General features: G+C 39.6%; 1 long non-coding RNA gene across 1 annotated transcript in view; it reads right to left on the minus strand.

The window, feature by feature from the left end:
- The window catches only part of LOC147151906 (uncharacterized), a 37,506-nt gene that overhangs the window by 2,352 nt on the left and 8,690 nt on the right, over positions 1-26,464 (minus strand). Inside the window, exon 2 of the long non-coding RNA XR_015084879.1 lies at positions 8,237-8,387. This is a non-coding gene — a long non-coding RNA (uncharacterized LOC147151906). The remainder of the gene's footprint in view (positions 1-8,236; positions 8,388-26,464) is intronic.

Below are 26,464 nucleotides of genomic sequence, written 5' to 3' on the forward strand. Positions count from 1 at the left end.
AAGGAACACGTGATTATTTTCTTTACACTTATGTTTGTTTTTAATGATTGTGCTTTTTTAAAAATGTATTATAGAATGTAATATAGTATATTTTCATCCCATTAAAAATGAAAATAAATGTGTTTTGCCTGATCGTTGTTTTCTTTAAAGAATGGTTCACATGTTACAAATGCTGCTGCGGTAATGAAAGTTATGAGCACAACTGTGTAATGTTATTTACTAAATAAAAACTGCATTTCAAAATAAGAGCAAGTAACTAAAAGGTCAAATTAATATGTGTTCAAATAAAGTACTTTGGAAAAAGAAGAAACACGTTTGAGTTTTCTTATTTGATTAGCATCTCGACACAACAGTAGAAGTCTCAAACAATCTGCCATTTTAATTTGTCAAATTTCAGTTTCAATTGAACAGCTTTAGAGGTTATGTACCGGTAAACATTTATGTTTTGTCTCATAATGGTGTTTCATGTATGCACTTTTAACAAGTGCTCCCAATTGGAACTTCCCAATGGGAAGTTTAACCCATTAAAGCCTGAAGCCTCTCGTGAGACATTTCTCTAAAACCCACGGTCGTCTTTGGAGTCACCCTTGAAAACCTGACATTTTTGCCACCAACAAAATAATTAATATCTCAGCCCCTGTAGCAGATAGAAACATGATTCCAAAAGAATTTGAGAGCTTAGACACGTGGCTTTCAACAGGCCAGAGTTTATTCATATTTACTGTTTCAATCAAAGATACAAGTGAAGCACAATTTTAATTAAAAAAAAAAAAATTACCGTGCTGTATTCTTTTACAAAGACATTGAAATCATCATTGTCTACAAACATATATCTTAACCATACATCACGTTTGGATGGTTTCACGGCTTTAAAGTCTGCAAGCGTGTCGTCTATATCACTGCTGTGACTTATATCAGAGCTCCCGCGATCGACTGTGCGGCCCTTACATCTCGAAAACAATCTGGGTATCCTCCGCCAACTCATGACACCGTCACATGTATATTCTGATGCATTTCATTGGCTAAGAGACCAAGAATTGGATTAAAAAAACATAATGAGAAACACGCAACAGCGCTCCCGGCTTTAGTGGAAGTAACGTGGTTATTTGCTCCTGTCCTTAATGGGTTAAACAAAAACAACTCTTGACATTCTATTTTAATTTATTTGGTGTGCGCCATTTGTGCCAATTTTTCTCTTCCTTTAACTCAAGTTCCATAGTCTCCTTCTGTTTCCTGCTCCTCGAAGCGGCAGTATGTCTCAAATCATAACCTTTCTTCTTTGGCTATACTGTAGTAGGTTTGGGTCCGAATATCAAACTCAACCAGCAAAAGTGGCTAATGAAAGTGGCCTTGTCACTCACCACTGATGAAATTCACCCACACTTGGCAGGTGGACTTCTGTTTAATGTCAAGCCCTGATACTGTACACAGTATGTACACTATATATAACGGTTTGGTGGTTTGAGTACAAAACAGAAATATATATACGCACACACTGTATATGTATGTACCGGTATGTATGTATAGTCCAGCATGTCAGTCATGAATTTTTACCACAGTGATCGGAAAAACGTCTGTTTTCCGTATTTTCTTTTTCCACTTTTTAAATCTCCATATCAAATAGGGGATTCAGTTTGTAAATAACTCGTTGCCTTGCTCATATTTCACCCTTATTCAGTCAGCATGGCACTGGGCATTAGCATCCCATGTACATTCTTTAGACAAAAATAATTTCCACCCACACTTAAGTAGTATTGATCACATCTCTGACAACAGGGGGGGTTGCTACACAAATAATAACATGGCCAGGCTACTCTTCAGTTTTGCATTTTGTACAGTATTTCTCCAATGCATGAACTAACAAGTTTTGGAACAATTTCCAAGCTTTTTCATAGCATGTCACTGTCAATAAACAGTGAGACATACGGTGTATTTCCAATAGAGAGCAACTCTTTTTGAAGAGACAGAGAAAGTCGAACAGAAAAAGGGCCCCTTTTACAGAGGCTGTCCGTTTCCACAGCAACTTTCAAGAACCACTTAAGAGTTATACCCCAATGAGTTGAATCTCTCTCCATTGCCTCATTTCTTTCAGATTCTTCTCACTTTTTCCAACATCTCTGGAGGTAGAAAAGATTTGAAAAAGATGGAGTGGACAGCGCAAGGACAATTCAATATTTACTTTTAGCGTCTTTGCAGCAGAGGTAGAATTTCAGAGAAATGGTGCAGGGACCCAAGATAGACAAAGACTGCATACAATAATATTTGAACTTATCCTGCAGCGTGTGAATATGAAACGTGTGTGGCCCTAGTTTCATCCAAAGTAGTAGATCAGAAGGAAGAAAAAGCTTTAGGCTTCCCATCTGTCATGTCGCTGTTGAATCGGTTGACAACAGACACAAATCATGCCGCATGGGCACTCATGTCTTACTATTGTTGAGAAGTTTAAAAGTAATACCAACCTTGTTCAGTATGAAACAAATACTCACTCAATCAAAAACTGACAAAAGATACATTGTAATGCTGAATAAATACAATGTATTTCAAAGAGGATATGGGTCAAATCATTTAGTGAAGAGTTTCAGTGCCATATTCATTTTCAACTGAATTCATCTAAGTGTCACTTGATATCCTGGATTATAATACACAGTATACGCATTTGTGTTTGTAATACTCATGGCACTATTTGATTTGTTTTTGATGCATAAACATGCCCTTTTGTGTGACCTCGATTCATCAACATCACAATGGCAAGAAGTTTACTTCCAATAAAACTACAGCTAATAATATCCTGTCAGATCAACATGAAGTGTGTTCCAAGCAAAATGAACAGACTTCCTCACGAGGCCAACAAATCTCTAGACTAATCAAGGGTCCAGCAATGAGTGGCATGTATTTGCAAAACACCAATTAGAGTAATGCCAGACCTCACCTAATGTCCACTGGCAAAATAATGTGCGTGTGCAGGAGAGATACATGATGTTGTTACATGACAGCTAATTAATTCCTTGTTAATGTCTCGCGGAAAACTACCGGCTGCATGATAAAAACATGCATTGTTGTGAGCAGATTTGGTTGACTTCTCTGTGGTTTTGTCATGCCATGGCTGGCCTTTGCAGCTACTAGACTGCTAATTGTTTTGACAACTGAGTATTGCAACTGGATATTGTTACGGGAAGAAAGGGCTCAGTTCAATAACCTCATCTCAGTCTGAACATTATGTCACCGTTGAATTTAACAACCAATGTGCACATTTTAGTCATTATGTATGAACGCCTTGGGATTCTGGAGCTTGATGAAGTGGCTGGGGCGAGGAAAATCTGGGATTCCCTGCTAATGCTACTGCCCCCGCAACCCCACCCTGGATAAGCAGAAGAGGATGGATGGTGGATGGACGGATGAAGAAGTCATCCATATCCTGACATGAATTTTAAACTACACATCGACATCCTGTTATATTAACCATTACAAAAACATTAGCAATGTTTATGACTAATTATTAGTTATTTATTAATATCATTAATAGGGCAGCTTTGGCATAAAGCTGACATTGGGTGGTGGTCCTCTAAATTTGAACAGTGCTACACTGTACATTGATTGATTGATTGATTGATTGATTGAATGAATGGCTGAACATTAAAGATTTAAAAATAAAAAATGATCATGTGTAGATTTCTTAGTTCAGCACAGTTTATGTGTTGAAAAGGGAGCAACAAGAAGTCAATTGGTTGGCCTTTGAATTTTAATATTCTCAGGACATGGAGAGTACCGGTAACTGTTTGCGTTTCTTTTAAGTGGGAAAATTATTACAAGCCAACATCTCCTTTGATGGTCCACTAAGAGCACAGACTTGTTAATAGACCAAGACAACACCTGAAGTGGTTCTCTGGTGTGCACCAGAGTTTGGCGATCAATGACATAGACAGACAGACACACATACAGACAAACCTGCATGCACACCCCAGCACACCCACAAACACACACACATACTGATGACGTAAAGCCAACGTGCTGTATCACAAATGGGCCTCATGGAAATACGTGCTCATAGACAGTGAAAACTAAATTGGATATATTTAATCAAGGTGAGGCCAAGGCATGTACTGTAAGTGTGCCATATAAATCCAAGGGGCCAATCCCAAGGTGTTTAGCACAACTCTTGATAAATCAAGTTATTCAGAGGGATATTAGTAGCCATACAGTTAATGAACAAACACTGTTTCCTGTCTAAGGCAGACATGAAGTTGTTACGGTTTTCTCCATTTCAAGAGGTAACAACTGTTAAACAGCATTTGTGTGTTGTACGATGTGGGCAATATACATGCTGCGGTGATGATTCCTTCCATCTGTCTACTGTGAAACAGCCTGCAGCAACATTGTCAAATTAGAACATTTGCATGGCACTACACATTACATTTAGTTGAAGGTTCGTTTTCTATTTGTCTGTTAATTTGCTCTACTTTTCACAAAAGTAGGAAGCCTTAGACTCTTGAAGAAAGCAATTTAGGCTGCAGAACACAATGAACCTGAGCAATATTGCTGGCAGAGTCCTGATTAATAAAGACATGCAACACTCGTTTAACACAGTGCCAGCATTTGACGACGCGTTTGCCTTTGCATGGTGAAGGTCACTGAATTGATTTTAGATAAAAATTTTATGTGGTGAAGATTTCAATCTTAATGACTTGCCTTTGTGAGGCTAGGAACAAGCCCGGCCCTGGTGACAACAAAAGTTAGTTGAAAATAAATGAACACAGATGTGAGTTAAAGGTGAGATGATTGATCTTCAATCAGTCAATGATCTGAATCCTCATGGTGCGTTTCTTATTTTATAAGTTTTTACGGCAAACTATTTTCGGGTTGTGACAGGAGAACAAAAGAATTGTTTTCGATAATCACCAAGGAGTCATTATTTGGCACTCGTCTTCCCCAGATGGCCCAATGGTTGATGTTCTTGTCACGTCGAGTTGCGTTCCCCCTGCCTTGAATGGTCTGTGTACACAACCATTGTTTGATGAGTAAAATTGAAGGCACGTCTTGTAAACTGCCGATGCCCCCTTGCCAAAGACATGGCACTGCAAAGACAATGTGCGCACACATCTCCTTTGCACTCTTGAGACTTTAAGCTCCTTATCTTGCTGCTTTAGAAAGGAAGCAGACTGTATTGTGCTGGAACGAATGCTACGAAGCTTGAAAATATACGCTTGAACAAAAAGGAGGGAAAACAACTTAAGACCAATTAATCTGTGACAGTAACATTAGAATTGCAGTTTATCTCTAAATAACAATTATTAGAGCAGTATTGATTTGACAATATGCTCATTATTGGGGTGGTATTTTGCAAGAGCATAGAGTGTGTGTGTTAGGGGTGGGCGGTATGAGCTAAAAAATATATATGTCAATATTTTAAAAAACAAACAAACTATAATTTGACAATAACCTACAAAAAAGTGGTAAATCTGCAGTTGCTTCATAGAACAATTATGGATACACAGCGTTTGTAAACAACTATTGTTTGCACTGTATTTTAAAATGCGGCATAGATCTGCAAAACATTGTACAACAATATTCTGTGGCTAAATTTAACAATGACGAACTTCAAATTATGTCTCGACTGTATATGGTGTGTTTATTGATTTTTTAAAATATTTATCTGAATTGGATGTCTCCTATTATTCGCTAATGACAGATACAGTATCATCATACATCGAGCTGCAATGAGCAATGGTCTACCACTGCTAACTCAGAATGAGAAAAGGCGTTTAATACAGCAGTCAGAATGAAAACAATACGTTGTATTTGATATATGGTGATTTAGGTCACATCACCCTAGAATACAGGTATGTAATTTGTGGAGGGTCCTTACAGACATGAAGAGAGCTACACCATCTAGCGCTGTCATTGTATATACGTTTGTAGTGACAACAAATTCAGCTGCAATCTTTTGACAGACAATTACCAAAATTTTCCAACACATACTACACGTACCGGTAATACAGTGGCAAATGTAGTTGTGATGCAGACTACGAGCGTGTAAGATGATTGTTAAGAGAATATAGAACATCCTGTCAAGTTTAACGTGCTCACATAAAGTAATATCATGTTGATGGCCTCGTTAGTTATGTTTCGCCAACGTTTACTTGCTTTGACAATGGTACAGTGTATTTGTTTGCTGAACTCGGCAAGGGTTTTCTGAGTGTGTATGTTTACTTAGCTTTTTCTTTAGTGTGCTTGTGGAGTTGCAGTTTTCCTCGTAATCCATACGGTGTTTGGTGGAACGGATAGGTTAATTGCTCTTCAGGTCGATCGTTTTTCCACATCTAACAATGTTAATCTGACTGCCCTCAGTATTGTCAACCCAAAATCATCTCCAGGTTAGTGACGCGGACTTGCTATTAAATTACGTCACTGAGACGGGACACGCCTCCATATTTGAAACGATGTTGTGTTCCCTCGGCTGCTATCACAGAGTCACGTGACTGAATTCTGCCCGCTGATTTGCAGAATGGTTTATCCTCCCTCCACCTTTTCCGTCTATGCACGCCGATTCGCCGAATGAGGATTTCATCACTGTCTCCTTCATCGCAGCCATCAATAGCTTCGTTCGTCTTTTTTTTTCATGACAGTATAAACACTTAATAATGTAAAATTGTACATCGTGAAAGCAATGTTGCTTCAGCGGTTGCTGCCCAAGGGCCGGAGTCCGGCACGTCTGCCACGTGTGTGGTGTCGAAGTTCGGAGAGGTCCAATTTAGCTTTTCAGGTCAACCGCGGTTGACGCGCCATCAAAAATGCAGCCAAAAGTTCCAAAAGTTGAGAAGTGAAAAAGGGAGTTTGAGAAGTTTCTTTGGGGGAGAGCTTTGGAGAGAGAGAGAGATTTTTGAAGAGCTAATTCTTGAAGAGATTCTTTTGAGAGAGCGTCAAGTTGAGAGAGTAAAGTTGAGGGTTTCTTTTGGAGCGGAGAGAGAGAGAGAGACAAAGGCCAGGCCTTTTTATCTCCTTAAGAAAAAGGGGAAGGGGTGAGGTGTCCACACCCCTCCAGCTCAGGTTTCAGGTGAGCCTCAATTCATGACAATAAAGTTACATTTGAGTCTATTAAATTGTCCTGTTTAAAACCTTTGTGCATTTCACAATTCATAACTGGCATCAGCTGTCATACTACAGCTGGAAGAATCTCATTCTGAATGTGTCTAAAGTTTAGGAGTCTTCATCCAGCACTGTCGATGTTCATCGGGGTTTATGAGAGGAAGCTTCTGGCTTCCCGCTGGGGGGAGGCTCCATGAAGTCTGTTTTAAGGCCGTTCAAATCCGCATCCGTTGTCTGGAGAGGTTTTCAGGTGACGGCGAATGACTCCTTATCAGGATTTTGGGTCTTCCTGAGTCCTAGCATGTCCTTGTAAAATCGTCGGGGTCCCCTGGTGATTCAATTGTTTTTGAGTGAGGCTGGAGCAGACTTGATGGCATCTGGCTGAATCAGTCTCATAACCTGAAGATGTGGTCCACATGAAGGCCTATTCGCTACAGTTTATATCACGTAGCGATGCTCCCAATATTTTGGTCACCTTATTCAGGTACATGACATCACTCCTCTAATCACACAGTCAGAACTTCAAGACGTTGTCTTCACAATGTTAGCGATATGCTAGAAATACAACACAACTAAATTTGAATCGAATACAATATGAGATAAGCCTAAAATAGGTGAGGTCAACGATGATCAAAATTAATATTAAAATGGTTCCCCCGAACATTCAAACTTCAATGGATGGCCTATTATTCTTAGAATAAACATACCTGTTATATAAAATGGATTTCACAGTATATTTGAACCTAGTTTTCCGTGTTAGTTGATGTTAGATTCCCCTAGTAAGATGTTTCATAAACAATGGCAAGTTTGTATTTGCTGGTGTTGTCTGTAAGCAATTTAACACAAGTGTGGCCTCTTCCCACATTGCCAGATGCTGTGGATAAACACCAATTCATATTCATCAATCTAGATGAATATGTGTATTGTTACAAGCTGTTATTTTAGGTTCTTGTTTTGCTAGGCGTCAGACCGATGAAAATTTGTTGAGGTGTTTCCAGGAGTGTGGTTATTTTCCTATAGTTTTTTTTTTCATTTCATGTCTAAAATCATCTTTCATGGCATGATGTGGTGGATTAAAAGGAGACATAACAACGAGCACCAAAAGAGCATTTAACAGTAGGAGACAACACAAACAGGTTTGGATTTTCACTACCTTGCTGTCAGCGAGTGACTGTCACAGTGTATCACAGTGTTTCTTCCCGCAGAGCTGTGTGTGTCAGTCCATCAGTTATATTAGCCATCTAAGTGGGCCTCAATCAAGTGCAGTCGTGGTGAGGGGAATCGTGTCCGTCCTCAGTGTGTCCCTACAGAAGGAAAATGTTCAGTATTGATTTCATGTCTTTCGAGAGAGACCCTACAGACTTCAGATGGAAGTGACAGTTAGTAACTGAGCTGTTTTGGTGACAGACTCAAGTGGAACGAGAAGCAGATTTGAAAGGGCTTGCTGTAAAATATCAAGCAGGTGTTTTTTGTTAGGTCAGAAAACCTGAGAGATGACTAGTTGAGAATGCCAATTTATGGCCTTTTGCTAAATTACGATGCTAAGACAATTTGACTCAATTTCAAGCAATTTTCAGGAAATTATGACCAATGTTATGGCTGGTTACTTCAATGTGTCGGCAGGTCAGACCTCTATAAAGAGGTCAAATGGACAGGTGAGAGCTTATAATTCCTTGAGCCAAGTTTGTGATCTAACGTTACACACAAAATGATGCCCTTCATTTACAACATGATAAACAAGGCTTACAGTGCTGTTGTAAAATGAATGTGCACCAATATTATTTGTTACACAATAAATATGCTGGAATGTAAGCATTGAAACCTCACTTTTCAAAAACAGTCATATCTGTGCATGCTATTACTATATAGAAATGGTTTACCTCTACGCAGAAGTTTAACGCAAAATCACTGTCGGACTCATGAAACGTGCATATTGGCAAATTTCCTTCTCACAACTCTGAGAATGTTAGTGATTCAGAATTCAATCTAGAGCCATAATCAACATAAACAGCACCCCTTTTTCCCTATAAAAGCATATCCATTTGATGCATGGTGCATTTAAGCAAAAGTGCAGAGATCTGAAGTTGCGAGAGATGGCCCGAATATTTTCATAAATTACTTAATCTCCATCTTATTTTCAAAAGATTGGTATCATCATCATAAACCTTGCTGATCACAGAAATTGACAACATAAAAATGATGTTAATCATTTTTAATTAATTCCAAAGTTAAATTAGATAATGTGGCACATCGGGGATTCCCCCATCTGTGGTCCCTTCTCAAGGTTTCACACTTTTCCCCATATGTTTTTTTTTTTTAGTTTTTCCTTGCCCTCCTGGGGGTTAAGATCAGGGGATGTCGTGTATATGATCTGGTGCATATGTGAAGCCCTCTGAGACTTTCCTGTGATTAAGGGCTATATAAATACATTTGACTTGACTTGACACAAAACATGCATTTAGGAAAAAGTAAATGAAAATAAAAGAGCTGAGAATGAATTGACACTGCACAAGTTGTCATAATACACAGTAAGGAGTGAATATAGCACATCAAAGAGGCATATGTAGTTGAAAACGTTTATGACGTAATTAGCATCGGAATTATATGAGCCATATGCCAGTCGTTACGTCACAAGAAACCAAACCTCCAGCGGGACCAAAATCAATGTGAATCAATCAATTTACATCACATTTTGCAGAATCACAAAAAAATCAATCAATCAGAGGGATTTGAAAGAATAGGTCACATTGCTCATATTTTATGTTTTTATGGTCTTTTGTCATTTGGAACCTTTGGAAATGTACATGTACAAATGGGATTTGTAGTATATGGACTCGGTCAATACAAAAACTTTGAAGCCTTTGATGAACTCATACAGCACTTGAACAGAACGGGGGTAAAAGTGATGAAAAATGTCCTAATTTAGGACATTATTCAACTAATTAGCAAATTCACAGTTTAAATTGTTGTCATTAACTTTATCATTTTGACAAATGACTGTAGTTGTGCATCTTGGGTATAACATGAGTTTTTTTCTAAAGCCGCTCATTATTCATGCATTCTTGGTCTGAGGAGGTTTTAAATTATTTGACAGCATGAGAAAAAGCACGAATTCAAGTGCAACATATTGATGAATTACTGATTTGTGAGGCAGTCATGCAAATGCACCATTTAAGCACATTTGTAACCTTCTTTCATGACACTGATCGGAAGTCACAGGGCCGTGATTTGAGCTAGAGGCCAAAAAGCACAGACTGTGTGAAAATGTGAAAAATCTGTTTTCAATTTTGTGATTCCAACAACAGAAAAATAAATAAAGATTGCATCAGTTGGAATTAATGTGAATTTCCTACCTTAAAGGGACGGTGGGGCCGGATGGCCATGTTTCACTAACAAGTTCATTTTATAGATTTTTTGATCAGGAAAATGAAAAGAGTTGCCATTTTCAATTTTATCCATTAATTTTGGAGAAATTAGGAAATAAGTGACTCCATGAATAACACCTCTTGTTAATGAGGAGAATGGCCGCGCGCCCTACCGTTCTATCCTTGTTTGGTCGGAGTCACTGGAAGAACCGATTACAAACTTTTCATTGGAAAGAATTGTACTTTCATTGCTTATAATGTCCAAAAACGGTGACCAATTGGCACAAAAATGTATGTGGACATCTCTACTAATGATCATTTAACATATCAAAAGGATTAACCTCTCCATGGCTGATTTATATGAGAATGAGGAAATGTGGAAGTGAGCAGAGGCAGTACGGTGGTCGACTGGTTAGGACGTCTGCCTCACAGTTCAGAGGTCGTGGGTTCGATCCCGGCCCCGGCCTCCCTGTGTGGAGTTTGCATGTTCTCCCCGTGCCTGCGTGGGTTTTCTTCGGGTACTACGGTTTCCTCCCACATTCCAAAAACATGCATGGTAAGTTGATTGGACTCTCTTAATTGCCCCTAGGTGTGATTGTGAGTGCGGATGTTTATCTCTGTGTGCCCTGCGATTGGCTGGCAACCAATTCAGGGTGTCCCCTGCCTACTGCCCGAAGACAGCTGGGATAGGCTCCAGCATGCCCCGCGACCATTGTGAGGATAAGCGGTATCGATAATGGATGGATGGATGGAAGTGAGCAGAGCTACATAACTTTATGCTGGGACGAGCGCACACTGCTTCTTTGCTTAAAAAAAACCAAAAAAAACACTGCGTCTTTGCTGATCACGGTTAGGACGGGCGAGGCATTAAACACCAGTCAGGATATTTACAGAGACTGAAGTGGGAATGAGTAGACGTGCACATTTATTTGGATGAGGAATGGCCCCAGTTTTTCGACCTACAACAATTGGAAGGTAACAGCCGAAATGGCATGTTCCAATGCGGCCACACTCGGCTGTGCAGTCAGCATTGCTGGAACCTTTTTTTCGCTGAACATTGGCGCTTGTTCGATGAAGGCTTACCTCACTCTCACGCCGCTTCACTCAGTCAGAAGGTGGCGGCTGCAAGCAGTGTCGGACACTGCACGCGACTGCTTGGGAGGCAACCTCGCGACATGAAGACGCAGGCTCATGTTCACCTCCACACGCTGGGCGGACAGTAAGGAGCTAATGTTGTTGTGCTAACGCCTTTTGTTTTAACGGCCTGAAGCTAGTTGTTGCTATTAGCCGTCTCGTTATCCTACCTTTAGCCGGGGAGGGAAGGGAGTGGGGGTATAAAGATCCAATCTGCCTGCCCTGCTGCTCGCTGCAAGCCACCGTCTCGCTCCTGGGAGTTGACACGAGTTTAGCGTAGCTAAATGTCCAGAATATAACCAGTCGGGGTTCGTGTGAGCATTCACCCTCTTGTCCACTTCAGCTTGTGAAAGTGGATGAGCATTCGCCACAGTATTTTTTATTTTGTGAAGGTGATCATGATAAGATCACGTTTTATGTCAATAAATCCAAACTATTGTGCAGAATGCTTTTATACTTTCACAGGTTGAAGTGGACAAGAGTAGTAATGTGCATTTACATTTTGGTGGCGATCGGTCGCCGTTATAGACAACAGAACTGACAAAGCGAGCAATATTACCACGCTTGCCTCCCTCCCGTGACGTAGACCGCTGAGACCGAAAACATAACATAAGACACGCCCCAAAAGGGGGCAGGGCAATCTGTCGTAAAACTAATCACAAAAAAGACCTTAAATCACGACAGAGTCTTTTGGGAGGGGCACTTTAATACTGATGTCATTGTCACATGCAAACCTATTATATAAGTGGCAATGTTAAGCTCACCCAAGTGTCACTTTAATGCCTCAATAATGTGCTTTTCTTGAGATGTGGCAGTGACATTTTAATGTCAAAACTCATGCCAATCAACAAAAGTAATTGGCTGCGGCCGCGCACAAAACAAAAGAGACCACATCGTGTTTGGTGTCAACAGAAAGCTTTGGATTCTCTGCAGCACCCAATTTAATTTAACTCGATGTCAGTGCACCTGTCAACCAACAGGAGGAATAATATACAATCCCTCATGGTCAAAACTAAATAGCTAGCTTGTAGTGTAGCTAGGCTCACTCTGAAAGGCTGCTTCTGATTGGCCAGAATTAATTTGCGCATTCCCAGTTTGAAATTCATGTGACACATCCATGGATTCTGAAATAATAATTATTCAATGATATATAATATGAAACATATAGTAAATTAATAATAATAATGATCTAAAATTAAATGAAAAAAAAAAACAATTTGTATATCAATTCTTGTTGAAATATCTGTATGAACATTTATTATGAATGTCATGTTATGGGAAATAAGTGGTGTTAGTTCCATTTAATCCTGGTAAGTGCGAGTCTGGGTTGCCAAGGGGTACGTTTGACCAACTTCGATCACAGCTTTCTCCATTCTCAGCTACTTCATTTCTGATTTTTAAATTGACATATCTTCCCTAAATATTACCCAGCTTCCACTATCTATGCACCATTGGAAGTATATATATATATATATATATATATATATATATATATATATAAATTTCTTAAATTTGACCCAAGGGAAATGTTTTATGATGGCGGGTTGCAGTTGTGCATAATCACTGTTAATGAATGACGTCCATTGTTAACAAAGCGACAGTGAGTAACTGCAACAGGAAACTATGACATCAGTGTATGAGTGAACAGTGAACTTTTTCAAATATTTGGGGAATATTGTTCTGTTCTCCCGCCGTTTCATACTTATATATGATTTCCTGCCAAAATCTAGATGGGGTCTAAAATACGAAGTTCAAACTGACTCTAATAAGCTAAAAACTACATTGTGGATACATCTACAGCTCAGGCAGCTGCAGTTTTCAAAAGTTTTACAACCCTGAAAGATAGCTTTGTGAAAAATACTGTTTGCAATATTACCTTGAGTTTCATTATCTGGTTTAAAAGCTAGTGAAGCCACTAGAGAGTAACTGCCTTCCTATTTTCATCCATTTTCTATACAACATGTCCTTTACAGGGTCCCAGGGAGTTGGCGTCTACACCAGCTGACTTTTGGTGCAAAAACTCTTCTGGAATAGACAAGAACTAAGTGCATGCTTGAGAAGAAAATGAAACTTACAAAATCTTTCAATCACAGAAATGATAAAGCTGTTGACCAACTTTATCAATGTACAAAGCTATTTTTTTTCTTCTTCCCTTGAGAATAAATCGTTGCAGGAAACATATGCCTTCACTTGTTCTTTTGTCATGGGATTGTTTTCTTTATCATCAATAAACAACTCCTAGAGACAATTCCTTTTCTGGTCACCCACTGAGCATGTTTTTTTGGGGGTATATCAAAACACTTCAGAAAAAGAAAGAATACATTCCAAAGATTGGCATGGACTGAATATCAACTACAACAGTTCTTTCTATTCTGCAGCAGAATGAATACACTTTACTCAGGGAAAAACTAACAAAAAAACTTAACAGTGAGTGTTTATTAAAAAGCTCTTGCAGTCCGTGCCTGTACTTTGAGGAAGCAGTACTGTACAATCCCCTTCGATTTTTATTTTTATTTTTGGAGACTTAAACAATTCCTTTTGAAGTGCCTCTCTGTTTTGTTTATTAAGGATGTGGATTTGGCTTGTAACCACAGCTTTATGTTTCCGTGCCACGAGATTTACATAAAAACCCTACAGTCTGGAAAGTTTTGAAGGGATTCTGGCAAAAAAAGAAGACTGAGGATGAGCGACAAAATGAAAGCCTCAAAGACCAGCGGGTGGGGGGTGAGGCTGGGGATGCTGTATGTGGATGTGGGGGTGGGTGGTGCTGAGGGCAAAGGGAGAGGCACTGGGGAGATTGGAAGTGGGGGGTGTATGCCGGGTAGCTGAGCCTGAGCTTGGCTGTGTATGAGAGCGGCAAATCCGACTTGGTTGGTAAACAGAGGCTCCAGGGACACTTCTTTTGCATGCAGGCTGAGATGGAAGCCCTCTGTGATCCTAATAGAGTAAGCTCATTGAAATCACCATAGAAAATGTCAATGCAGCAACACACACCAAGCAATATACAACACACAGACACACTCACACAAACAAATTTGAATGTATTTGTGAACCCTCCGGGCTTCCTGCACTTGCATGCCTTCTGGAGCACTAACTTGTCCTGAGCGCAGAAGCGTCAGAAGGGCATCATCTTGCTTTTAATTCAACCCCCATCAATTTATTTAGCCCGGCGACTTTGAAAGGCAGCATAGCGCTCTCCGACAGTACACAGCGAACAAACTCATTTTATGGTCGTGATTCTAGAAATTCCCAGCCTGCTCCCTATTCTTTTACCCTTAGACACTTGCATCAAACACCGACTTTGAATTGGATAATGACTTTGTGAAGTCACAGCTGTTATTTTTGTTCGTTATTTTTTGGGAGTGAGGGTGGGGGTGGGGCAGGCACTATTTCCCCAAATAGGTTCTACTTTCTGCTTTGTATACAGTGTTGATTTCAACTGGCTGTGAACTTGAATCATGGCTGAAAAACCAGCAGCGCCGATTTAAAGCTTCTGTAGATGCACAAGTTCAGTGGTTGAATCTTTACCTTCGGGAGACATTCATGCAAGTTGACAGACGACACACGGATTATCCAGTTATACCCGGAAATATATATTAAATCTTTATGAATACTGACTTAAATCTTTCATGATTGTGTTCTTTGATGTTTTCTGTCATGGACTAATGTGCTGTATACAGTGAGTCTTGTGTGAATTGATAAGAGGATGGATGTGACCTCCCCTGAGATCTGTTTCTCTTCGCCTTTGCTTTCTTTTCCTTTAGAGGAAAGTACCTGTAATTTATCTTCATCAACTATTACGGACATTCTAGGGAACAGAACCTAGACGCGAAAAATCACCGGTACATTTTTCAGAAAATGGCAGATCCAATTTTATTCATCTCCCTGAGGTGTCCCTCTAACTGTGGGTGCACTGACCCTTCACTTGTCTGACACTCCCTCCTCTCCTAGCCCAAGAAGAGCGTTTCTAGATTATTTCTATCTTTTTCAATAGGAGGCATACTCAGCTACATCCCCCAAAGATGTTTGGTATTACATTTAGAAGACACGAGGACCTGAGAGACCACAATGAAAATAATCTACATGAGACACAATAGATGAAGCTCACATCTGTCAAGACAGCATTGCCTCATGTGTGGTTCTCAGTAGTATACTGAAGACAGCATCTTTTCAGAAAAATCACATTTCTCGTTTTAAGTGCTTTTATGCGCTGAGATAACTTTGCCATGATTTCTAAAAATCATTCACATGAATTTCATACAGCTACAGCAAAGACATTACCTAACTGTACAAAGCAGTAAAATAATACTCTCATTGGGTTACTTTATTTTGCCTTACGAGAGGGGAAAATGTTATAAATAATTGATGCAAGGAAGTACGCACTCAATCCTTAACCATAATAAAACATATTGTGATATAGCAGAAGTAGCACTTGAGGAGAATGAGATAAACAAAGAAAGGATGAGCAAGGATGCTGTCATTACCTTTACAGTATATAATAATATCATATATACAGTATGCTCAATATATTATACCATTGCTTCAACAATGCCCTCCAATTTGATTCTGAAAGTGCTTCCTTTTTTCCAAACAGATTCTACCATCAATTTTCACAGACAAAACATATTTCCTTAATGAAGGAGTCTAAGAGCCATAATGTAATTATATAGAGTGGAAGATTATCAAATAAAGAGGGTGATTTAACCTCCATCCAGGAATTGAAGAGATGTTTACAAACTGATTTGCTACATTAAATATATGTTTAATGTAGTTAATGTTGAATATAATAACTACCCATCCATAATACAATATTTCCTAACAATTAAGTAACCTATTTGTATTTGTATTTGAGTTGAAATTGATTTTCATGGTATGTGTGCAGGCGGCACGGTGGTCGACTGGTTAGCACGTCCGCCTCACAGTTCAGAGGTCGTGGGTTCGATCCCTGTGTGGAGTTTGCATGTTCTCCCCGTGCCTGCGTGGGTTTTCTCCGGGCACTCCGGTTTCCTCCCACATTCCAAAAACATGCATGGTAAGTTGATTGGATACTCTAAATTGCCCCTAGGTGTGATTGTGAGTGCGGATGTTTGTCTCTGTGTGCCCTGCGATTGGCTGGCAACCAGTTCAGGGTGTCCCCCGCCTACTGCCCAAAGACAGCTGGGATAGGCTCCAGCACGCCCCGCGACCCTTGTGAGGAGAAGCGGTACAGATAATGGATGGATGGGTATGTGTGCAATTGCCACACACATTGATGTTCTAAGTGGAACTCTTACAAGCTGATGAAAAATGAGTTTTTCCAAGGATAGTAAAATCACATTCCAGCAACTTTGATTGGAATACTTTATGGGGTTTGGCCAACGGTGGTATCAAAGTGTATGGATTAGGTCTACTCAACATACAGCAAACTGTCAGGTTCAAATGATAAAACTAGAATGAAATTGGCCCGTGTGCAAAGGATTGCTGAGGGCAAGGATTCTAAAGGTTTTTCATCCAGCGCCTTGCCCCATATTGATTCAGTTATAACTAAGAGATTTATCAACACAATGTTTGACAGGGACTTCAGTAACACTTAGAATTAAGTTACAACTACAAGTGAGGAATAAAAATGCCACTGCAGCAGAAATTCAGAAAAGGACAAATGGGTTCTGTGAAGCTTTGCCCCACCCTTTACACTTACAGCACCTCCCTAATATATGTAGGCACTCTCTTGGTTTGACAGCTTCACAGATGGACTGATAAAATACTGCGGACATTAAAATAGTTGGTGCTGCTATTTATTATATTTAAAAAGGGCCGCACTTAATTATGCATCAAAGCCAACATTCTATATGCTGTCACTCTATAAACTACAAAATAATTTGGGGTGTGCGCTGTCTTGTACGAAAATAGTGTACGTCGCTGGCATCTGGCAGAAACCTTGCATCTCCAAAACATAACTCTTCAAGAAAACAACAACAAAAAGACAAGTTTGTTGCGCTATTAGCATTGCATCATGAAAGAGAACAAGTCATTTTCAACACACAATTTGATCAATAATATGTGAAAACAACAGACCCACACCGAAACAATATGAAATTGACCAAATTAGGATATAAAGGGCCCTGTTTTCATTCCGGGCGCAAATTAGCCCAATGCACAGTCCAACCATGCACATGGGTGGGGTTCACTTTCTTTTGGTATTTTGCTACACTTGGTACTGGTAAAAATGGGTTTAATTGAAGGATGGAACGTAGTGCTTTCCTGGCCAATCCTCCGCGGCATTGCTAATTTTCCTCGAAATCAGGGCAGGGTGCCCAAGTACGCCATGCGTGACATTGTGGAAACAGAAATTACACTCTCTGGAGTAGCGTAGTGAAATAACAATATTTTTAGGACAACAATGTCCAATCAAATTTGTTTACTTGCTGTGACGTTGCCTCTGTGAGCAACGTCACTCTTTGGCGTCGGAAGTTCATCCTCGTAACATTCTAAATGGTGCACGGGAGAGACGATAGTTTGTTTCATTCCAAATTAAATGCATAGAGTAGTTACGACCCCAGCAGCTGATGGCACTGGAAGCATTTATTCAAAAGAAGGTATTTTTTTGACGTCACGTCCACTTGCCGCTGATTGGTTCATTTTGCTGTGTGTTTGCCTAGGTTTGCCCTACCTCAGACTACTACCGCGCCTACTCACCAGACTCAATCACTGGTACAGCGATGAATTTGGATTTCTAGGCTAGACTCCAAGTCTTCACATCGGTGAAATGTCATGCTCTGACCAACTTTAAATCATTCTGCTTGTAGGTCTGCTTGCAATTTCTTATCATTGTACTTTGCACACTTCGACCTTCTGCATGGACTCCAGCAAATCAGTTTCTGCTCCTGCCATGTCAAGGACTCCGCCTCTCACCCACTGATTTTAAAGGGAATGAGAGGAGCCGCTGCAAATAGCACGTTGGCTGTGTTCATGCCCACAACGGTGCAAACCGCCAGTTTCAAACTGCACTAACAGCTGCATGCATCTGCAAAAACAACAAAACTTGGTGTAGCCTGCTCCTTTGCACAGCTAGACTACGCTACAGATTAAAGGGGTCATTTGTACTGGCCGACATTAGACTGTCAAAAGGTTGTTGCTAGCATGTGTTCTTGGTACCATTGTCAGGAGCGTTTCACTTTTACTCATTCTATTATTTGTATGCTTTTATGCCCATGGCTTTGTGTCTTTCTTGGCTGACTGTGTGCCTTATGTATGAACGTACTTCATGCAACCGATCACCTTGAATTTCCCCATTGGGGATTAATAAAGTTTCTATCTATCTATCTATCTATCTATCTATCTATCTATCTATCTATCTATCTTTCTATCTTTCTATCCATCTATCTGCCAGATTTGTACTAGGTACAAATATACTCTATAGCCTGTATATTATTTATCAGCCTTGGCAAAGCAAGGAGCAAGGTCACACATTTATTGTTGTTCAGACTGTATTGATTATGTGGAATATACGTGTGCATTTGCTGTTTAAGTCACTCTGGAAGGTAATGAAGTGGTGACGTCACAATGAGTGTGAGAGTCTTACCATACTTGTTCTCATTTTTTTTTTTCATTCAATTTCACCAGTGACAGGTAAGTTTGCCACTCTCCCTACTTTACAGTATGTACTGCTGATGACAACTGATCCTCTCATAGGTTAATAACATCCACACTCGCTGAAAGTGCTCCTGTTTCAGAAACTGGATCCATTGTTGATGTAATCAAGAATGATGAGTGTAGCTGCATTAACCTGTCAAAATCTACAAATATACTTTATTTGTGTGAAAAAGTCAAGAGTCTATAAATAATCGGTTTTCTAATCTTTTGGCGTATCCAAGCCAATACATATCACAGACGCAGCACTTATGCCTAGTCTGTTTCACTCAACTGCCATGTTATCTTCGTGAAATGTAGGCAGTTGAGCCTTGCGTTTCCTGGAAGCACATGTGGGATGAGATAGGAGACTGATACAAGAAGATGGCAGACAAGACAGTTCACAGAGCATTGAAGCTAAGGAGCAACATGGGAATATGTCATGAAATCAAAGATGAAGAGGAGAGATTCACATGCATAAACATCCATCATGTTTTCTTTTAGACCTGGAGGTGACGGAATGCAGCTCAAAATGAAATTCCACATAGCTATTTACAATCATGGGCTTGCGCGAAAACAATACATTTTCAGAATATCTTGCTTGCAAGTCTCAAAGTGAGATGACCCAGTCCACAAATGACCTAATTGTGCCGTCGGCCAACAAAATACATATTCTTCCCAAAAATATATTATGACCTACATTCTTAACCCAAACAGACCAGTAGGACTCTTCTGGCATGCCATAACTAATTCAGAGATTATCATTTTTATTTTGTCATATATAATACAAATATTCACTATATTTGTACAGTATTTTCACAAATACTGCTGTGAAAAAGTATTTGCCCGATCGTCAAATTGTTTTTGCAAAGTTCGCCCCCTTGAATGTTTTAGATCATCAAACAAATGTACATACCAGACAAAGATAACCCAAGTAAACATTGAATGCAATTTTTAAACGATGGCTTTTTTTACATTATAGGGGCAGAAATTATTCAAAGCTCATTTCCACTTTGGAATGGGATAACATGGACATCATTTTAGAAATATTTTTGAGGTGAGAAAGCAGTAACGGGTTACAGTTTTAATATGTTCATCAAAATGCTTGGCCTGATGGAATATGAATCCAATGTTTCTCAAGCTATGGTGTACAATGTTAGAAAGTGACCATAAATAGGTGGCAACTTTAGGAGCAGACCTGCCGGGGCAAAGCCTTTTGTATGTGCCATGTAAATACACAAAAATGCTTTGTGCTTGTCCATATCCATTTCTATTTATACAGTACATCAGTGATTTTGTTGACAAAGTGTGGTAAAAAAGATGTGTTAGGTAAGGTGAAGCAGTAGCTGTAGATGTCTTGCCATTGCACTAAAACATGTTGTCTACGTTCTCATTTTTCTTGTTTGTTGCTGCTATACTTTCAACTCTGAAAACCAAAATGTGCATCTTATGGGCCAAATAAAGCCATATTCTATTCTATTATTCCATTAAATCTCACTTTATAGGTCTTCCTTGTTCATACTGGTTCAACCAACTTTGGCCTATTGTATTTGGCATAGAAAATGTGTTTAATTGACACAAAGTTATGCGGTAGGGAGTACTGTATACTACCACATTGTCTTGTTGGCCAAGTCTCCCTTTCAGTAAAATTTATAGTCACAATTATTACTCACTTGCTTTTCGCTGATGATATTGGCACAGGGTAACTAAATAATGATGAGGTACAGTGACATTTAAATATCCTTGTATTGTCCTTGCCTACCTTCAATAAAAATGTAAACAATTTTAAATGTTTGTCCTTAAAAGCCCAAACTCCAGACACATCAGTTTTATAATTTGCATGATAGGATGGATGGAGGGGAAAGCATGCTTAAATCAAATTTTTATACTGTAAATGCATAAAAAAGAGAGTACAGCCCTTGCCAAGGTTTTAACATATGCCACCTGGGAAATCAATTAGTGAACAGCTACAATAGGATCTTAACAGCCAATAGGACACAGTTTCATCCAGATCTAGAAATGTAAGAAGATTCTACATCAGAGCAATACATTTAAACCCGAGATGATAAGACAAAAACTTCTTATTGTTGTTGCGTATTGTTCAAGATACTGGGATTGTTTACACAGGACAATCAATTTAGACAAATAATACATTTCAATTTTGAATTTTCACCTTTTACCACATTTTCAACTGGCACAATCTTGTAAGAGTATCAATTATAAAAAGTTCAGAGCATTATATGAAAAACTGTAGATGGAGAGTATCAAAAGGAACAGCTAGAGAAACTATTTATTCTTTGCTCAATATGCATACATTATCCGAGATGTTCATACTCCAGCTGAATCTTAAGAGCCATAGTGATGCACAGAGACACCAGTCCCAGGGTTTAGCAGCAAACAACAATCTATCATGGGATTGCAGACCACCTGCTGGGTCCCAGATGTGCTTTGGCACTTTTTTTTAAGGGCTGGCTGGCGGAGGGCTCCCTCGGGGACTCGGCCTGCAGCTGTGACAGTGGCTACAGTGCATCTGCCTGATATACACTCCCGAGCCCCTTCCTGCTGCTTTACATACATATGTGCAAAAGCCCGGAAGACGGGCTTGTACCTTGAGTCTATTAATGTAATACACACGTAGTAGGCAGGAAATATAACGAGATGACGTACAAGCTGCAGGTTTCAGATTACTGTTGTGTGTAGATAGAAACGATAAATAAACGACACACTCTTCAACAACAAAGGGTTCTCCTCTAGTCGTCACATGTGCACCCGAGGTAGGCCACTATTCAACAGTTCTGATTCTGATACTTAAGCAAACAAAAAATAACCTCAAACTGTGATTCCCCCCCCCCCAAGTGCAAAGGGCTCTCTTGCATAAAAAAATTTCAAAGATGACACACAACTGCTGAACAGAAAACCAACATTAAAGCGGGAGTCAACCCAAACATATTTTTTTTCAAGAATATGTTCCCAGCAGGCCCGCTAGTTGAAACATGGCATTCTGATTAATGTTGCGTTTGTGAATATAAGTTAAGCAGCAAAATGCACTCGTTTTTAGCCATCTCCTTAGGCGGCCATTTTGTCTTCTGTCAACTGAAAATGACATCACAACTGCTCACAACAACCAATCATGGCTCAGATTCAGAAAACATGTCAGCCGTGATTGGTATTTGTGAGCAGTTGTGATGTAATTTTCAGTCGACAGAAGACAAAATGGCCGCCCCCGGAGATGGCTAAAAATTAGTGGATTAACACTTATTCCACAAACGCAATATTTATCAGAATGCCCTGTTTCAACTAGTGGGCTTGCATAGAACGTATTCTTGAAAAAAAATGTTTGCGTTGACTTTTCACTTTAAGGCTTGAACTCATTTTTTGCACAATTTCACCCAAAAAACTATCGCACTCATAATTTGAATACTGTACTATATTTGTCCTGCATGTAATTCAAAATCTCCAAATGAATACGCCGGCTCACTCACCTGTTTAACACAATGTAGTATAGGGCAGTAAAGATCACTACGTCTGTGGGTACACCAACCATGCAGCTTTCTTGAAGCCATCATGAGCATTTCTAATACTATAGCATTGACTAGATCTATGTTTTTGGAGGACACAAATTTAATAACGCTTGAGGAAGTTCAATTGAGCTGTCAATGTTTCTTGTGAAAAAAAAAAACCTCAAAACGTTTGTGTACTTTAGGGATTGGTGTTGTAGTGATGACTTAGGTTGAAATTTTTCATGGCTGATAGCGTCTCTAAGCAAACTAGGAGGAGTTTTGCATTTAAATACTTCCTATTTTACCCGAAAAACAATTTTCTTGACCTAATTTGATCTTGACCTTGCTTTTTGCCATGACGCGCTCTCTCTTCTGGATGGTTAATCACAGAATTGGGACTCAATGAGCTAATAAGCAATGTCTGCCATTGAGTGGTTAGCACTGTTATTACAACTTAAAACGTATCTGCATAAGTTGAGGAAAGATTTATAATTTTCAGAAATAAATCAAGGGCAACTCCGAGTGTGGGGGCGGGACGCACGTGGCCCGGGGGCCGCCAGCCGTATATCCCTGAGCTAGATGGTTGTCTCATTTAACAGCATCTTTCTCTCTATGAGATGTAAATAGTAAATTTGTCTGATGTGTCCTTGCATGCACAAACATGCTACAACCTCAACTAAACCTGCACACTGAAAGAGATAGAAAGATAATAATACTCAGCTTTGACTGACACTGCTGGGGCGGTATTAAATTCACAATAAGTGTATTATTGTGCTGCATGCCTGACCTCTAGTATTTGGTCTAATTACATTGCGCAGGTATACTTAATGAAGAATGATTGAACCTAAGGTTGCAGTCGTGTAGAACTGCACTTTATCAAGACTTGAAGTGTTTTGGTTTCGCCCCACTTATGTTGCACACCTGTTATGAGAATAACTCTTTGACAGTGTCAACAAAGACACAGTGCTCTCGTCTTCTACGGACTGTAACTGAAAAGTGCGTGATTAGTGTTTGGGTTTTGTTTGTAAGATAATGGTGGTGTTTAGTTCATTGCAACACCATATCATTGTGATTATTTTTACTTTGTTTTGTAAGGTAAACTTAGTGTTAAAAGCACCTACCAATGTATATTTTTCATTGTTTTCTTGTTAAAAAAATTTAAAGGCTGGAAGTTAGACGGATTTGATTCATAAGCACCACCAGTTTTTTTTGTTTATTTTGCATGTGAGTTGATGTGTTTTGTATGCGTTTTTGAGTGCTTTTGGTTTGGATTTTGTGTCTTTTGCAGGAACTAAGTTATTTCCTTACGTTCTTCACTTGTCTTGTTAGTTTTACCTGCCCTACTCTTTCTGCCTCCAACAGTCACATCTCTCCATCCATTAGTGTCTTGTGCAAGTTGTCTCATAGGCCTATATTTAGACTGTGTCCACACACATTGAAAAAAACAAAACACATATTTTCCTAGTTCCGGGGTCAAAAAGCTCTACATCAGGCTCTACAACAGGGGTTGAAAAAAAAAAGGAGAAAATTACACATTTGTTGGCTCTCAAGCACATTCTGGCTAGAATGCTGAACAAGCAGCATCAGCAGACTTGGTTGCACATTTTGACACCTCCATTACTTGATGTGCTTTATGTCTTAAATCAGTTACACAGCGCCTGGGAGACAACGTGAATTCATATATTTTTTAATTATTTATATTAAAAGTTGCATGTGCATCTGTCATTGCATGCATTGAAATCAGCACATGTAAGGATGACATAACATCATCTACTGTATGTTCTATTATTGAATAAAGTTTAAATAGTACATCAGGTCTAGAGGTGTGTGATATATATCGTTATCGATATCATCGTCAGTCTTGCATTCACGATGTGTAATTTTACATTATCGAGTATTAATACTGCCTCTAAAAGCATAACGACACGAGTCAGTCGACAGCCGCAAAGTATGAGAAAATGCTGAAAATCAGTGTGCATTGACGGCAGAGGAGGAGGAAGCGATAAGCATTCGCCGAATCAGCGGGCAGGACCCGGTCCCATGACTCTGTCCGCATTGCAGCGGAACTGTTTCAAACATAGAGGAGCGTCGAGCGGGCATTCGTAGAGAGGCGCGAGTCCACGTCGTCCGTAGTCTGTAAACAGTTTGGGGTTGACAAGACTGACGTCATTGGGAATAACATTGTTTGATGTGCCAAAAAGGTCACCGTGAAGAGCAATTCTGTTGCACCACAAGCCATACGGATTACGAAGAAAATCTAGCGACCGTGCAAGCACGCTAAACAACATCTTAAACACACACTCAGAAAACAGTTGCCGAGTTGAACCAACAAATATAAATGCACGCACGCACTCACACACGCAGTACTTTAGCGAGCAAGGCAAACGTGACATCCTGGATGCTTGGTTAACATTCAGTTTACACGCTTGTAGTCCGCATCATTCATAACTAGCCTGTATTCCCGGGGCATATTGTTGCACAAACTACGATGGCTTATTAGTGTGATGCCACCCAAACATGAATAAAGTCACAAGTCTACATCACAGCCATGAGTGAGTGGGAAAATGCAGTTTTGCTATTCAACTTTATTCTGAACACGGTGGCCAATGTATGAGAATGGGTGTTGTTATGACGACGTCTTTTTTTCTCTCGCTGGGTGACACTTTGTCACACGTCACATATCAAATACATTTTTTCTCATTCTGATTGCTCTAGTAGTTGGCAGTGGTACACCAGTACAGTAAGTTCAAAATCCTCAAAATGTCAAATCATTATGGAATAACAGCAGAGACATTTAAATTACAGAAATATTCCCAAAAATCAATGTAAGTCTATGCATAATGTTTTGTTCTTTACTGTTAAATATTGCTGTAGACTATAATAATGTTTTTTTTGTTGTTGTTTTTTTTGCCCACATCGCCCACTCCCAATCAGGTCATATCACACATTTCAAATGACACAGGTAAAAAAACTCTGCTTTCCTCACCTACACACGCATGCTGGAGAGATTTGGATGAACAATGGGGTTTTGAAAATATTTGTGCACTTGTGGGCAGTTACCTAGTTTTCTTGCTTCGTTCCAGTCTGGTTATTGCTCAGTAAATAAAGTAATGGCTGGAGTATTCATAAATTAAGTATTTTAATGAGGCACAGTAACTCAGGTCATATTTAACAAAACACAATCCTCACAAAACCGAGGATGATGTAATTTGTTCGCAAACAACAACAACAATCATTTTGCGACAGAGAGAACTAACAAATATAACCAAACCATAAGGTCGCTGACATGATTCCATGGCACAATCACTATGTGACAACTCAATGTCAGGCTACAATATGAATATGTATTGCAATTCATAACAGTGCCTTTTTTAGTTTACATTGTTTGGTTGATTGGACTCTCTAAATTGCCCCCAGGTGTGATTGTGAGTGCGGATGTTTATCTCTGTGTGCCCTGCGATTGGCTGGCAACCAATTCAGGGTGTCCCCCGCCTACTGCCCGAAGACAGCTGGGATAGGCTCCAGCGCGCCCCGCGACCCTTGTGAGGATAAGCAGTATCGATAATGGATGGATGGATGTTTGTTCTTGGCTATACAGTTTTCTCAGCGTTTGTAATAAATTTTGCCATTACGTGTGCCCTCGCATGTGGGTCCTCCTGTCTTTGCATCACTCCTCCACACTGAATCATGAGCCACTTTGATTTGGTGTTTGTTTACCAATACAATGCTATACAATGTAATTTTTTAAAAACTTTTTAATTTCAAGCTAACATT

This window comes from Filicampus tigris, chromosome 2 (assembly GCF_054856515.1).
Source record: "Filicampus tigris isolate MCC_2025a chromosome 2, RoL_Ftig_1.0, whole genome shotgun sequence".
In the NCBI taxonomy this organism is placed as follows: Eukaryota; Metazoa; Chordata; class Actinopteri; order Syngnathiformes; family Syngnathidae; genus Filicampus; species Filicampus tigris.